The following is a 14750-nucleotide window of genomic DNA, read 5'->3' on the forward strand; positions in this document are numbered from 1 at the left end:
CACATCCGTTGATTCACCACAACAGCCAGGATGCACCCACCACGTGAGCTCCTCTTTTGACTTTGTTCAGACCACTATGTACCAGCCCGATAAAAGTATTTTGCGTGCCAACTGCTGCTAACCACGACAGAAGGCTGAAGAAGACTGGCGACAAAACGCGTTCTGGGTTCCACAATGTAGCTCCAGCTCTTCGCCAACAAATTGTAGTAACTACTCAGAAATCTTCTGAGCAAATCAGCTAAGTTTATTACAATGTTAGAACTACACGGTAGCAGAGGAAAGAAACACATGTGCTCTTTTGCTGCTAACTACAGCTAACAGTCCTGACTCAAATATATATATATATATATATATTTCCAAATACTAACATTCCAAACTGTTCTACATCATGACAATCCCAAATAGGTTCTTCAAGACATGAGATTCTACCTGTATAATAAGTATTACAATGGCACATCACATTTTGAAGCACGTACAGGTAGCGTGGCCGAAACACAATTTTTGCGAGTCATATGTGTCCCATTATGGAAAATGGTAGGTTGGTCCAGAACTCAACCGAACCGCGCAAGCCCTCCAATAAATTCCCCACATTTATGTAATACTGCGACACTGGGCAGCTCATCACCCAAATACCCTAATACCGGAGCTTATCAGTATCCCATTGTAACCCCAGCCCCTAGGAGAAATTCACTTCCATATGCCGCAGTCCACCCAGTAGAAACAGCTTTGACATAGATCAATTTGCGTGCAGGCCTGACATCTCAGCAAAGTGCTGCAGGTCCTCTAAGAGGAGGGCACAGAGCTCTCAGGCTCTCGAAGATATTCCAGGGTGTTAACTGCATATATGGATACCAAATGAGACGTGTCTGCCAGACACACACCTCAAGGTCTGAACACCTCCCTAAATCAACAGGCCAACTGTTCCACTGCAAGCGTGAAGAGCACTGGGAGCAGAGAGGATCCCTGTATAGTGCCTCTGCCCAGCTTCCAAGCATTTGAGACAATTCCTCCTGTACACACTTTGGGTACTTGGTCAATATACAATAGTTGCACCCATCCGATGAAATTGGGGTCAAAGTCACAAGAATGCCCACACGTACTGCCACCTAGTCGTGTCAAAAGCATGTTTGAGATTTAACTCTACAGCATGTTCCTCCTCTGAGATTTCCAGTGCATGCATGACATACTTTAAGGAATAGATATTATAGATAGTGCTTCTCCCAGGTACAAAACCCATCTGGTCTGGGTGCAACAAAGTTTCCACTACCCATAACGAACTGAATGTCAGAACCCTATACAATAGTTTGATGTCTGTATTTAACATTGATATGGGCCTGTAGGAAGCCAGCTCTTAAAACCTCAAGCTGGTGTTCCAGGATCTAGTACGGCAGTTCCTGATACAATTCATCTGGTAGCCCATTGGCTCTCTGCGGTTTGCTCCGGGTCATCTCAGTCAATGTATCCTTTAGCTCTTCTAACTGAAGCCTTCTTCAAAGACCACTGCTGCATGGCTGACAGCTTTGGCAGGTTCGTCCCCACTATGTATTGTTCCAGGGTTTCCTGAGAGACAACATGAGTCTGGCCAAACCGCATCTGCAGGTACTCAGAATAGGCCGCATTTACCTGGTGTCTGGCCAAGAGGTCAGGTCCCTTTTCTTGATATAACACTAATTTGTGTGAGTGTGGTCAGTTCGGTTTTAACAGCCAAGAAAGCATTTTTCCCAACTTGTCCCCTTCCCGGAACAGGCATTGCCTGTGCTGTGTGTACATAAACTTCGCTAGCCTGACCCAGGCATCCCCAACCTGCTGCTTTACCTCAATGTTTGCAGACCATCCCGCTGTGGACCCCTTTATTTAGCCGGATGAGCTCATTTGCTTTCTAACTTACCTCCCCCACAATGCCACTTTATATGCCTCCCATGCTACAGCCCTGCTTTTTCTGTGCTATAGTTTCGTTAAAAGAATGACATTGTATATTTCTGAACGTGGCTCAGGAATGCAGCATCCATCAATGCTTCTGATTCCAATCTCCATAAAGGACTTTTGGGTCTATGCCACCTAGGTTTTATTATAACCAGTAATGTGGAGTGATCAGATAAGTATGAGTTAAGATTTGCTGAGTTTTTATAAATCTCAATGTCTTCCCTGCAACCCAGTAACTAATCTATTTGGCTATAAACACTATGCATCTGTAAGTGGAAGGAGTTTGTGTTGTCTGTTGGGTGCTGGTGTCACCAGATGACCAATAAATGTACCTCATGCATCCCCTTCCTCAATACCTTCTCCACATGTGGCTTATGGCCTGGTCTTGTGAGTTGTTTATCCATTTGCCAATCAGAACACAGATAACATCTCCTGCCCAGATGAATCTCATCTTTATACAGGTGGCAATTCTTCTCAGTATGCTTGGGAAGAATGACCACTCATCCATATTTGGGGCATATGTGTTCACTATAAAAATGTCACAAACATCTAGGACACCAATCACTATACAAAATCTACCCTTAGGATCAACCAGCACTCTCTTACTAAAACTGAACTACAGCAGTAATCCACATTACCGCACCAAATGGAGTGTGTGATCCAAGGTTCAGAAATGGATACATTTTGAAATCTGGACCCAGATCAATACCCAAGTCTCTTTCACGCTAGGGAGTTTAAACCAAACTTACCAATTTGTTAATATTACTATCCCTTTCTTGGTAATGAAATATTTTATAGTTAATCAGGGTTTGGCAAAATAATATCAGAATTTCTAAATATCACCATAGAATAATAATTTCATGCAGCTAAATAAATGACATTAATAATGACAAACTGGGGCGTGGCTTAAGAGCCGATGGGGCAGGCTGCGTGAGCACTGAGCTCCGCGCCCGATCCCCTGTATTCTCCTGATTTAGGCATCTCCCGGGCCCCCAAGCAGAGCCGCTTGAGAGGGGGGCGATCTGGTGGCCGACGCCGTTGGAATTAGCCCAAAACCGGGCTTGAGGCGCAAGCGACAGCAGCTGATTGTTGGAACGAGATCGGCCTCCGGAGGTTCCAAGATGGCGCCGAGCTCCTTTGTCTTCCCGGGAGCTAGAATAGGCGCGGACGCCGGAGAGCGGAGATAGCGACTGCGGAGTGGAGGGCGCTTTAAGCTATAACGCGACGCCCTGGGAGAGGCTCTGGTGCTGCTACCGTGTGGTGGAGCGCCCTAGACCGCGATGAGCGGCCCGGGAGGACACTGTGGCTGCGGGAGTACCGGGACTTGCACCTCGGACCTCCGAGACCGCGGAGGACCCGGGAGAGATCGGAGCTGGAGGAAAGGGGCGCCCAGACTTGAAACCGAGCGGAGCCCTCTTGAACTTACTAAGGGAGATTGTTGGCTGCCCGAGCCCCACTGGGGGAATTGCATTGAGGGCCCCCGCCCTGGACGGCGGACCGACGGAGGCTGTTACTCGCTCCCCCTGGGGGACCCTCCTGGTCGTCGCTATGCACCGGGGGCTGAGAGCGAGATCGTTTTGGGACTCCAGACACTGGTGGTGAGGTGGCCGGGGGGGGGATTGCGTGTGGCCCCGGTGCTGTGTCGATCAGGGGTTGCTGTTGATGAAGGCGGCGGCCCTCCCCTTGCGGTGCCACTGATTGGGGGAGCGGGCGGCGGCCTAGTGCGATATTGCTGAGTGCTTGGCGCCCGGGAGTGGGACTAGACAGAGGCTATGGAGAAGTGGCTGGTCAGACCTGGAAACGCGGACTCAACACGGCAGCGCAGTACCGAGGGGCAGTACTGGGCTTGCCCTCTAACATAGGACCACGAGGAGCCCTTTTGAACTGGAAACACCGAGGAAGGCGTTGCGGGATTGGTGGTGAGCTGGGAGGCCCGCTACCTAAAATGGCGGGGTCTGCAAGTCCATGCGCAGCCCACAATGGATAGCGAGCTGTGACTGGGGAGTGCCTGGAGGATCGCGGCTGCAGTGAGAGCCGACCATTGGGTTCTGGCAGAATTGGGAGTAGTATTTTTCACCGGACTAAACCGGAAGGTGTGTAGGACCCCGCAATGCAGGATTCGGTACACTACCGGCTGCGGCCATGGGTAAGCCTCGTGCACGGAAGGAGGAAGACCCGCCGCCATCTGGAGCTGATTCTCCATCTCAGGAGATCAGGGAAGAACAGGAATTACCAAGAGACCCGGGGATTCAGATCCAACTCGATAAGATTCTGGCGCCCATTGCGGTTTCTCGAGTTGCCCTCCAGCAGGACATTGCGCAATGGCGACAGGGCTGGGTTTGCTACGGGCGGATCACACGAAGCTCGCTGACCGTGTGAAACAGGCTGAAACTACACTTCAGGAGGTTGGCCCTGCGCAGACTGCACTATCTGCTACTATGGCGGGTGTACTGGATCATCTCACTGTGCTGGAGTGGCGGGCTGAAGACGCAGAAGGCCAGAACAGACGCAATAACATCCGCGTGGTGGGTCTACCAGAGAAAATTGAGGAGCCGGATATGGTGAGCTATCTTGAAAATTGGCTTAAAACTGTAGTGGCCCCTGAGGGGCTATCAAACTTCTACACCTTGGAGCGGGTGCACCGAGTCCCGGCCAAACCGCCGCTGCAGGGGCGCCCTCCGCGGCCGGTGGTGGCGCGGCAGCTGCACTTTCGCGACCGCAATTTGCTTCTTCGGAAGGCTCGTAGGAGATGGCCCTTTCCAAGTGGACAACAGCAAGGTTACGCTTTTCCCGGACTACTCGTTTGATACGCAGCGGCGCCGAATGTCCTTTCAAAGTATCAAGCGGGAGTTGCGCGCAGAAGGGATCCAGTATTCTTTGTTCTTCCCGGCCAAGTTGCGCATAGTGCTTGATGGACAGACCCACTTCTACGATACGCCGGAGGATGCGAGGGAGTGGTTGGAGTCCTACAGAGCGGGAAAGGATGGCCAAGAAGTGGAGGCTCGGGAACTGGCTGTAAAATCTCTGCCTCGCAGGTCGCTACGGCTGCGGCGACGAGGGCGGGGCCTGCAGAAACCATCAAAATCACAGACGGCCATGGAACGTAAGGGAGCTCTGGAAGCGGTGACGGCGATCTACGGAGAGGAGAGCTGTTGAAGACTACACCAGAGGCGTCAGACCTTGGTAGCGACAAGGGACAATCGGAGGCGGAGTCCTCGGTGTCCGATGACCCATGCCTGCCAACGGTCACTCCCGGAACTGCAGATGGACTGCTGGATGAGTAGAAGTAGCGATCATAATGGACTGGAAGTTTAATTTTGGAATGCTGTATTGTAGTTGTTGTTTTCTAGGTCTTATGGGATTTATAGCGAAGCAATGGGTGTGCGAGGGGCTGGATGTCTGCATCGGGAGGGGCTGGGAGTTTTGGGGCTCAGGGATTCTGGGGAGCTTCAAGGGGTCCCGGGAGATACGGTACTAGTGGGGATTCGGGGGCGGGCAATAATTGTGTTGTTGGTTCATTGTAAGACGCTTCCCTGGCCCCATCCACCCTCCACCGGATGGTACTAGTTTGCATGCCTTAGCTTTGCATGGGGCACGTAGTTTGGGTAGTTTGGATGGGATTCACTATGTTGGTGCCTGTTCTGTCGGGGAGGGAGATGTTTTGGATGGGTTGGGGTTGTTTGGGGATGGACTTAGCTTGGTTAGGGGATACTGGCTGCTGGTGAACTTGTTCGAGAACATAGACCTGTCGAGTGTTGTATGTTTGTGGGTTGATACCGCCACATTGCAATCGGAGGGTGGGGGTTGTTCTGAGTGAATCATACATTGTTGGCATGGGTCCATCACCTGACGTGAAGTGCATAACCTGGAATGTTAGGGGATTGCACTCCATGCAGCGTAGATATAAAGTTCACTCCTATTTAGTCCGTAGGGGAGTGCATGTGGCTTTGTTGCAGGAGGTACATTTGACTAGGGCTGAGGGTCTTGCTTTACAGCGCAGGTGGCGAGGGCAGCTTTATTACACCACTTACTCGGCATTTACACGGGGGGTTCTGATCTGGATTAGGGCTGGGGTCCCCTTCCAAATGTTGGATCAACTGATTGACCCTGATGGCCGCTCTGAGGCAGTTAGAGGACGCCTTTATGGGCGCTAAGTGACCCTTTGTTCTGTTTATTCTCCCAATGTAGAGCAGGCGTCCTTCCTGCAGATTCTATCCTCTACCTTGGCGGATTATTTCATGACACCAGTGTTGATGGGGGAGACTTTAACTCTGTTGTAGATGTTACCTCGGAAAGATCCCATCCTCCACTGCCCACGGCCCCGATTAACAAATTGGCTAGGACTCGTGCCCATTGGCAAGAAAATTGGGGATTAGTTGATATTTGGCGTGCACATCACCCGACCGATAGGGATTACTCATATTACTCGGCTCTACATGATTTACATGTTCGGTTGGATGCCGTTTTGTGTGGCGCTGGTCTAGCGTCGTTAGCGGTTAGTAGTGAATACCTGACACGTACCATATCGGATCATAATCCATTGTTGGTAAATTTCTGCTGGGAGTTGGAACACCCTAGGATCCCGATTTGGAGGTTGCGTCTGGAGATGCTGGAAGATCAGGCCTTTCGTGCAGAATTGGGGGAAGAGGTAGAACGCTACTTTGCCGAAAATGCGGGTTCAGCTATAACGGTGGCCCTAGAATGGGACGCTTTTAAAGTGGTGGTCCGCGGGATCTGTATCGCCAAGTGGGTGGGGGTTCGAAAGCTGCTGTTACGGGACATTGAAGGGGACGCGCTAGCTCTTCGTGAAGCTGAAAGGGCACATTCGGACGGCACTGGCACACGCGAAGAGGTGGTGACTCGGAGGGAGGCGGTGGCGGCAGGGGTGGAGCGCCTCAGATGCTTTGATCATAGAGCTTTCTTGAATCGCGCGCATGCGTAGCGAGACAAGGCGGGCACATTGCTCGCTTGGCTGGCTGATCCCGTTCCTCGATGTATACCCATTCTGGCGCTGGCCTCCCCTTCGGGACGGTTAGAATATGAGCAAAAGCTCATAAACTACCAATTTCGATACTTCTATGCGGCTCTCTATACCAGCCAGTTGCGGTATGGCGAGGAAGATACTCGGGCGTTCCTGGAGGGGTTGGAGTTGCCCGTACTTGAGGAGGAAGAGGCAAAGGAACTTGGGCAGGATATTACTTTGGCTGAGATTCGCTGTGCCATCAGGCAATTGGCACGCAACAAAACACCGGGCAGTGATGGCTTACCTATTGAGTTCTATCTGACGTATATTGACCTCCTGGCCCCCAGATTGTTGGGGATATACCAGGAAGCCAGACGGACAGGAATATTGCCGGCTTGTACTAGAGAGGCCATCATTGTTTCGCTCCTCAAGCCGGGGAAGCCGCCGACTGACCCATCTGCGTACAGGCCTCTCTCCATGCTCACTACAGATTACAAAATTCTGAGTCGAGTGCTGGCCACAAGACTCCTTCCTTTTATGACTCGGTTGGTGCATCCAGATCAGGCGGGCTTTATCCCGAAGCGTAATTCCGCCAGTAGTATACGTAGGCTTTTTGGAATATTGGATGGAGGCCGTGACATGGAGGGGCAGGCGCTTGTCCTTTCTGTTGACATCGCCAAAGCGTTTGACAGCCTAGAATGGCCCTACCTGTTTTCAGTTATGACGGCTTTTGGGCTTGGCGCGCATTATGTTAATTGGACAGCAATACTGTATTTCTCGGCGACGGCTAGAGTTCGAGTGGGTAAGGTTATTTCTTCCTCCTACCTGGTTGGACGGGGCACCAGACAGGGCTGCCCGCTATCCCCGTTGTTGTTTGCCCTCGCAATAGAGCCGTTGGCAGCTTGTGCCAGAATGGGGAGGGAATATAGTGGGCTCCAGCTTCGAGGTCATACACACTATATTTCGCTTTATGCGGATGACCTCCTGATGTTTTCGGGGGATGCAGAGGAGGCCCTGTTGGGGGCACGCTCCCTCTTAGCCCGCTTCGGGGATGTATGGGGATTGAGGTTAACTGGGCCAAGACCTGTGTTTTCCCAGTGACTGGTACATGTAACCCGCCTATACTGCCGCCTGAATTGGTGTGGGAGCTGAGGTGCCTACCCTATTTAGGAACGCGGGTGTATCATGATTAGGAGGATCTTTTCGAGGGCAACATTGGGAGTGCGCTAAGGGGTCTGAGAGGTATTATGAAGTTTTGGGGGACCTTACCATTGTCGGTGGCTGGTCGCGTAGCGCTTTTGAAGATGGTGGCGTTCCCCGCTTATTGTACTTCCTCCGGACTCTGCCGATATGGGTTCCGGTTGCTTTCTTTCGACACCTTCGCTCCGAGGTGGGCAGTTTTATTTGGGGTGCAGGACGGCGTAGGGTTGCGCTAGATACTCTGATGCGCCCGAGACCTGAGGGTGGCCTTGCCGCCCCTGATTTTGAATTGTACTATTTGGCAGCGCAGTTTCAATTTCTCACTCAGGGGGTGGCGCTGGAATTTCGAGGACCGGAAGGGGGACTGGTACCGGAGGTGTCGAGACATGTATTGTCTTTCGTGATCCTGCAGCAACGATTGAAGATTGCTGATTTATCTATAATGGAGAGCACCTTGAGGCACTGCTGGAAACGGCTCCACAATAGAATCGGGGTGCAGCATCCTTACGCGCCTGAGATCCCGCTGGGCATGTGCACAGCGTTGCCACACGGCGGGGATTGGTCTGTTCTGGCGGAATGGGAGGACCTAGGTTTACAGATGGTGGGAGACCTCTATGCGGATGGTATGTTGTTGCCCTTTGGTACGTTGCAGGATACCTTTGGGCTCCCGCGCGGTCATTACCTGATACATGCGGCGTTGATCGCGGCCATACAGAAGCATTGGGGCGCTGGCCTCTCTGAACCGCCGACGAGCGAAGTGTGTCAGTATGTGGTGATGGCGGCGGGTACGCGCAAAGCGGTTACTTGTCTATATAAGCGGATGTTAGGGCAAGGGCTCAACCTGCTGCCAAAACTACGAGAGCGTTGGGAGTCGGACTTGGATGAGGCAATCCCGGACGCCATCTGGTTACAGATACTCAAAAGAGCATGGAAGTGTACCAGGAACGCTAGGTTCCAGCTAATCCAATTCTTTATATTACATAGGGCGTATCTCACACCAGCTAAAATTAATCAGTATTTTAGGACTGACACTGCAACCTGTCCCCGGTGCCGCCTACAGAACATGGACCTAAGCCATATGCTATGGGACTGTCCTCAGCTGGGAACGTATTGGGAGGAAGTGGCTGCATTACTCTGTAAAGTGACTGAACGGCAGGTGACCCTGGATAAAGGAGCTTGCCTATTGCACTGGTTTCTGCATACCAGTAAAAAGAAGATAACTAGCAGGTTTACAGATCTGGGGCTAGTGCTGGCCAAGAGGGAAATCACATCACATTGGAAGTCAGCGGTTGGCCCTAGCTATGCTAGAAAGAAGGCGGCAATGCTTGTGTGGGCGGGCAGCGAGGGGTCCGTGCGATTGCAACAGGCCCACAGATCCCATAGAAATAGGGCCCTGGAAGCAGCGCGAGCGTGGGAGGCTTTAGTGATGGAGCTCAGATCGCCGGAGGGATATGCTGACTCGGACTCTGGCACGTTGCCAGAGGGGGAACAGTCGTAGGCGGCATCTTCGGGCCCTGTAGAGTTTGACGCGAGGGGATTGTCCCTGAAGTTCCGGGTGGTTGCGGAGATTCTCGTACCATTTGGGAGACACACGGCACACAATTCACGCACTAGAATTGTACATTGACGACACTCGTTGATTGAGATACAGCACTTGCAGCAGGGGTGGGGGATAGGGGGGTTATGAGGTTTTGAGGATGACTACGCATAGAGCACTGTATAACAAACTAGAGTTCTGGGCGGCCTGGAATTATCATTTTACTAAAGGGGCTTGATAGCACAGTGCACGTTTAAATTTGAGGTCTAAAGTGCCTTATTGAATTGTTGGACTATGGTAATGCCTTTCCAAATGTGTACAGTGAGACACTCTGTATATGTTATGGTCCTTTCTCATGTTTTGTAACTATAAAAAGATTTTTTTTTTAAATGAATAATGACAAACTCCTTTTCAAAGTTAGAAATGCTATATCTAAATAAATGTGAATTACTCATCAAGTACGATACAGCTCGAATCATAAGTCATCACACAAAAGAAACATTATCAAAAATAAACAGCAGTTGTCTCAAATGTCAGCTCAATGAGTGAGTGGACAGGCATAGAGACAAAAGAATAAAGACATTTGCAAAAGATTGTATGCAAATTCAAAATATTATACTAACCAATCATATGAGGTTCTAGAAATCTGGAATGCTACCCTCTGGCCATGAGAGTAAGCTAAGCCCCTCATGAAGAGATAAGGAGCAAATTCAAAGAGGATCAGCAGACCAACAGCCAGCCCAAAGAATTTAGTATACAGCAACACAGCTCTCTACTCTCGCAATGTAAGAAAATGTGCTCCCACCACAACCCCTTACTACTACTAGATATACTGTAAATTCACTAAAAGTCCAACCCTCACTGTCTCATCTCACATGTCTTTTTACATTTTGATTGGTCCGAAACAAGGGGTGTTCAATCACACTACTCTCGATGTGCCTGACTCTCAAGCGTCTTATTGTTCTAACTTCGCTCACTGTAATTACTTCCAACAGAGGAAACTCTAGTATCTGGCTTCCGTGTTTTGTTCGTCTCTCCATCTCACTCATGTATCCATTTGTAGTGCAAATGTCCTCATGCTTCGCTCTGCAAGGAAGATCCATACTTTTTATATCTTCCTCTCTGGGCAACCTTGACCATCATCAGGAGCCTGCGAAGGACAGATCACATTTTGTTTCTTCCTTCTACATTTCTAATATGCCATGTTAATTCTAAAAGAACTCTTGGGCCTCTTCTGTAGGGCAGTAAAACAAATACAGGTGTTATTTATCATTTCATAAAAACTCCACTATTAAACATTATTTGACTACATTCATTTGCTTTCTTTCCATATGCTCTACTTATTATTTTCTAACTGTTAGTGAAAAATAAACTCTCGTCTTTTGACTTGTTTTCTACATTAGTCATGTGCATTTGCAGCCTACTCTAACACTCCCAGCACGCGCTTGCATAGGTTTGATTTTTTTCCCTTTTAGTATTCCGCGGTTTATTTTCACAACATGTGGTTAATGAATCACACGTTGAGGAGTTCAATCCGAGCAGGTTTTATTTCATGAAAATCCTGCTCCATCAATCCTCCCTTTGGCGGCGACTTAAGCCATCATAAAAATACACCTAATGAATCTGATTGTCATTGTTTATACTACTTAGAAAGCAGTATTTCTCTTTTGTTTCAACATAACTCCATCTGTATCCTTTACTATTTTATAGTAATTTCCTCTTCTGTCTTCCAATTCTATCTCTTCTCCCTTTCTTTTTCTTGTTCTTCATTTAGTATCTAGTGTTTGTTTCTTGCACTTACAACACTTATATATTAATACCAGCATTAGTATCCCTGTAGCTACAGCAACTATAGGTGTTAGTATTCTCCCTAGCAATCTATTACCAAAAGTAGAAAACCAATTACCCACTGAGGTGAAACCCTAACCAAGTCTCTCCTAAGCACCATCAACCTTCCGTTCAGCTAAATCTTCCTGTAAATGTGTGATATTTCTAATATAGCCCTCTAGGCTCTTACTTTTGTCAGCAATATAAGTACAGCACTGTTGAATTTTCAATATACTACAGACTCTGTCCTTTTCTGTCAATAATAGATCTAGAGCAAGTCTATTCTGTAAGACCATAGATCTTATACCAACCATTTCAGTATCAATCATTAAGAAACCACCAGCAGGCAGTGTCTGTTGATACGCAATCAACCACTGCAGACAATTTTCTAATTTTGTGTGAGTTTAAAATTACCCCTACTGAAGGTATCAATGCTTCAAAAATATCACCCACAATCTCTGCGGCACTAATTCCCCTTTTATTCCGTGTTAGTTCAATCTTCTTTTCATTGAGTCCATGATTCTTATTTAAATGATATACTTTAGGAAAGACTATCCCCATATAACAACACCCCTACCAATGTGCAGGCAACCTATTGTGGGCAATTTTACCACACACATAATATATTCCAGGGAAAACTGGATTCGTACCACCTCTTATTCCCCGAACTCCCGTAATTCAGAAAACATGATCACACTCTCTAGAACCCTGAGATAATTGCTAAAATCTGTTTTTAGTCTAAGTAAGCAAAGATTTCCCCTATGATGCTAATTCAGAGTCATTGAAGCATATGTCTCACCCTTTTTATAATCACCTTCTCTAAAAGCCTAAGGAGGTACTCAGGACTTTTGCTCAGCTTCTTTTTCTTTAAAAGTCTGTCTTCTATCTTCTACCAAATTTATAAATTCAATTGCTTCCTGACGCAAGCTACAGGTTAAAATATTACGATGTGCATATACAGTATCTATTGTTTTAGTCGTATGAAAGAATTCACCCATGTATTCAGCATCTTTCGCACTATTTACCCTGTTCATATTCTTTCTAATTGGCACGTCAGAAAACACGAAATCATAATTTGAGTAATAGTACTACAAATTTCCCTTTTCGTAGAACAAACTTGTTAGTACACTACACAAAACTCCATAAGTTAAAGGATGTGATGATAGGTCACCCCCTCAGACACAGACTAAGGTAATTGCATGTACGCATAACAATCTCTCACGTCTATAGTGTCAACATATTCATACAATAATTTAGTAAAAACATTTATTGAAAAATCATTAATGGAGTTATCCTGGTGATATGTATTATCACCTGTTATTTTCTCAAAATTAGTTTGTTGTTCTTCTTTAAGATTTCCCACATCTTTTTTTCACTCAACATATTATTAGTAATATTATTTTTAGTAGGGTACATAAAATAAGGCATGACACCAATTAGTGTTAAACAAACAAACATTATTTGTAAAACACTTATAAAAAGCATTAATGCATCTACGTTTTAAAACTTTGGTTTTGATATCCAGTCTCTAGTTAATTTGCCTTTTCCATTTTCTATTGCAAAAATTCAAACCAAAAAAAACCTAAAATTAAACAACAAAAAACATAGCAAAAATAATAATGTAAATAATAATGTAGTGTATCTAAACACTTTTTTAAGCCTCTTTGCTTCACCCCCCTTTTTAAAAAAAATATATCTTCACAGCTTTCAACTCAATTCCAACTTTTATTTTCTGCACTCTTCAGAGTGTTCTTTTGAGTGTTCTGGACCCCATTTGTTGACACAGTTCATCTAGGGTGGATCATAACCGTTTTTTGTGACTCAGTTCTACAACAGTCTCCACACTGGTCTGTGTTTTCAGCTGTTTCAGTCACCACATAGGTCCATTCATGTGCTCTGTACTTCTTGTTTGGAACTCTTGCCCTTTTTGTTCTCCAAACTGTATCTATTTCAGAGTCACTTTGTTCTGTTTGGCGCAACACTTCGATTATTGCGTTTCAAACTTTTTCTTTCAGAGTGTATTTCAGTATTTTCAATTCCTTTGGCCATATAACTCTCTTGTCATTTTCACTTGTACAATTTCACTAGATTCAACTCTCGGTTTACAACTTCTTTTATTTGCTTCTTTTCTTGGTTGCACTTCTTCTTGAATCAAATTTCCTCTATCATTGGCATTGACAACAGTCTCTCGAGACCCAGTAGATGGTGCCCACTTTATTTGACTTTGCTTAGGTTCAGGCTCTCCTTGACTCTTAGTCTATTATCTCTCTTCTTCTTCATTCGTTTCTGGTCTTTCAGGTGTAAATGGGACTTTTCTTGTGTGACTCACGTGGATCCAATTTGGTAAGCCACCACACTTCACTGCTGTCACCAGTATCTCTTGGTATTGCCCATGCCAACGTGGTTCCAAATGCAACTTTCTCACATGTTTCTTCACCAGAATCCACTCTCCTGGACATAGGTCATGTGCTTGTTCTTGCTGTGTTTTGGTTGCAACTTCACAAACCTGATGAGACACAGAACGCACCACATCAGCCAATGCTTTGTAATAATCAAGCACTAGATCATCAGTTATATTCATCAGTTGATTCGCTGGAACTATTGGCTGCCTCATTGCTCTCCCCATAATCACTTCATGGGACGATAATCCAATTTTTTTTATCAGGAATACTTCTTAGACTAATCAAAACTAAAGGTAAAACATCTGGCCATTTCTGTCATGCCTGTAGAATACAGACGGTTGATGTGCTTACCCACGCAGGGAAGTAACCGTGGTTGTTTGGTTCAGAGCCGGAATGTTGACTGCTATTTCGGCGTGATTGGCAAAGATTGGCAAAAAGCGGCTTCAGGAGTCCTAGCGCACGCGCAGTCATCACGCATGCGCTGGAGAGTAGCGTCTCAGACCTTAAAACGCACCCAGATCCGGAAGAAGATGCTTCGCGTTTAGCTAGAGTGAGCCCATTCTCGTTCCGGGTTGTTCGTGGCGTCCGAGGAGCTAGCGGTTGGTGGCGGTGGTATTGCGTTGCTTACGGTATTTTGGATATTCTTTCTGATATTTGAGAACACGTGTCTCAGGTCTCTCGTTCTGTTCTTGTTTTCTTTCATATCGTTTTCCGCTGACATTATAGCGGGGTTTAGTGGACGGTTGGTTCCAATATTTTGAGTTGGTTCAGGGGAGTTTCGTATCTTGGTTATTGTAATTCTACAAGTAGTTAGAATTACAGCTGTACCTACATAAGGTTGTGGTGGTTATCCTTTAAGGCGTATTCAGATGAGAATAGTGGTGAGTGCTTATCATAG

Source organism: Lissotriton helveticus, chromosome 5_1, assembly GCF_964261635.1.
Source record: "Lissotriton helveticus chromosome 5_1, aLisHel1.1, whole genome shotgun sequence".
NCBI lineage: Eukaryota > Metazoa > Chordata > Amphibia > Caudata > Salamandridae > Lissotriton > Lissotriton helveticus.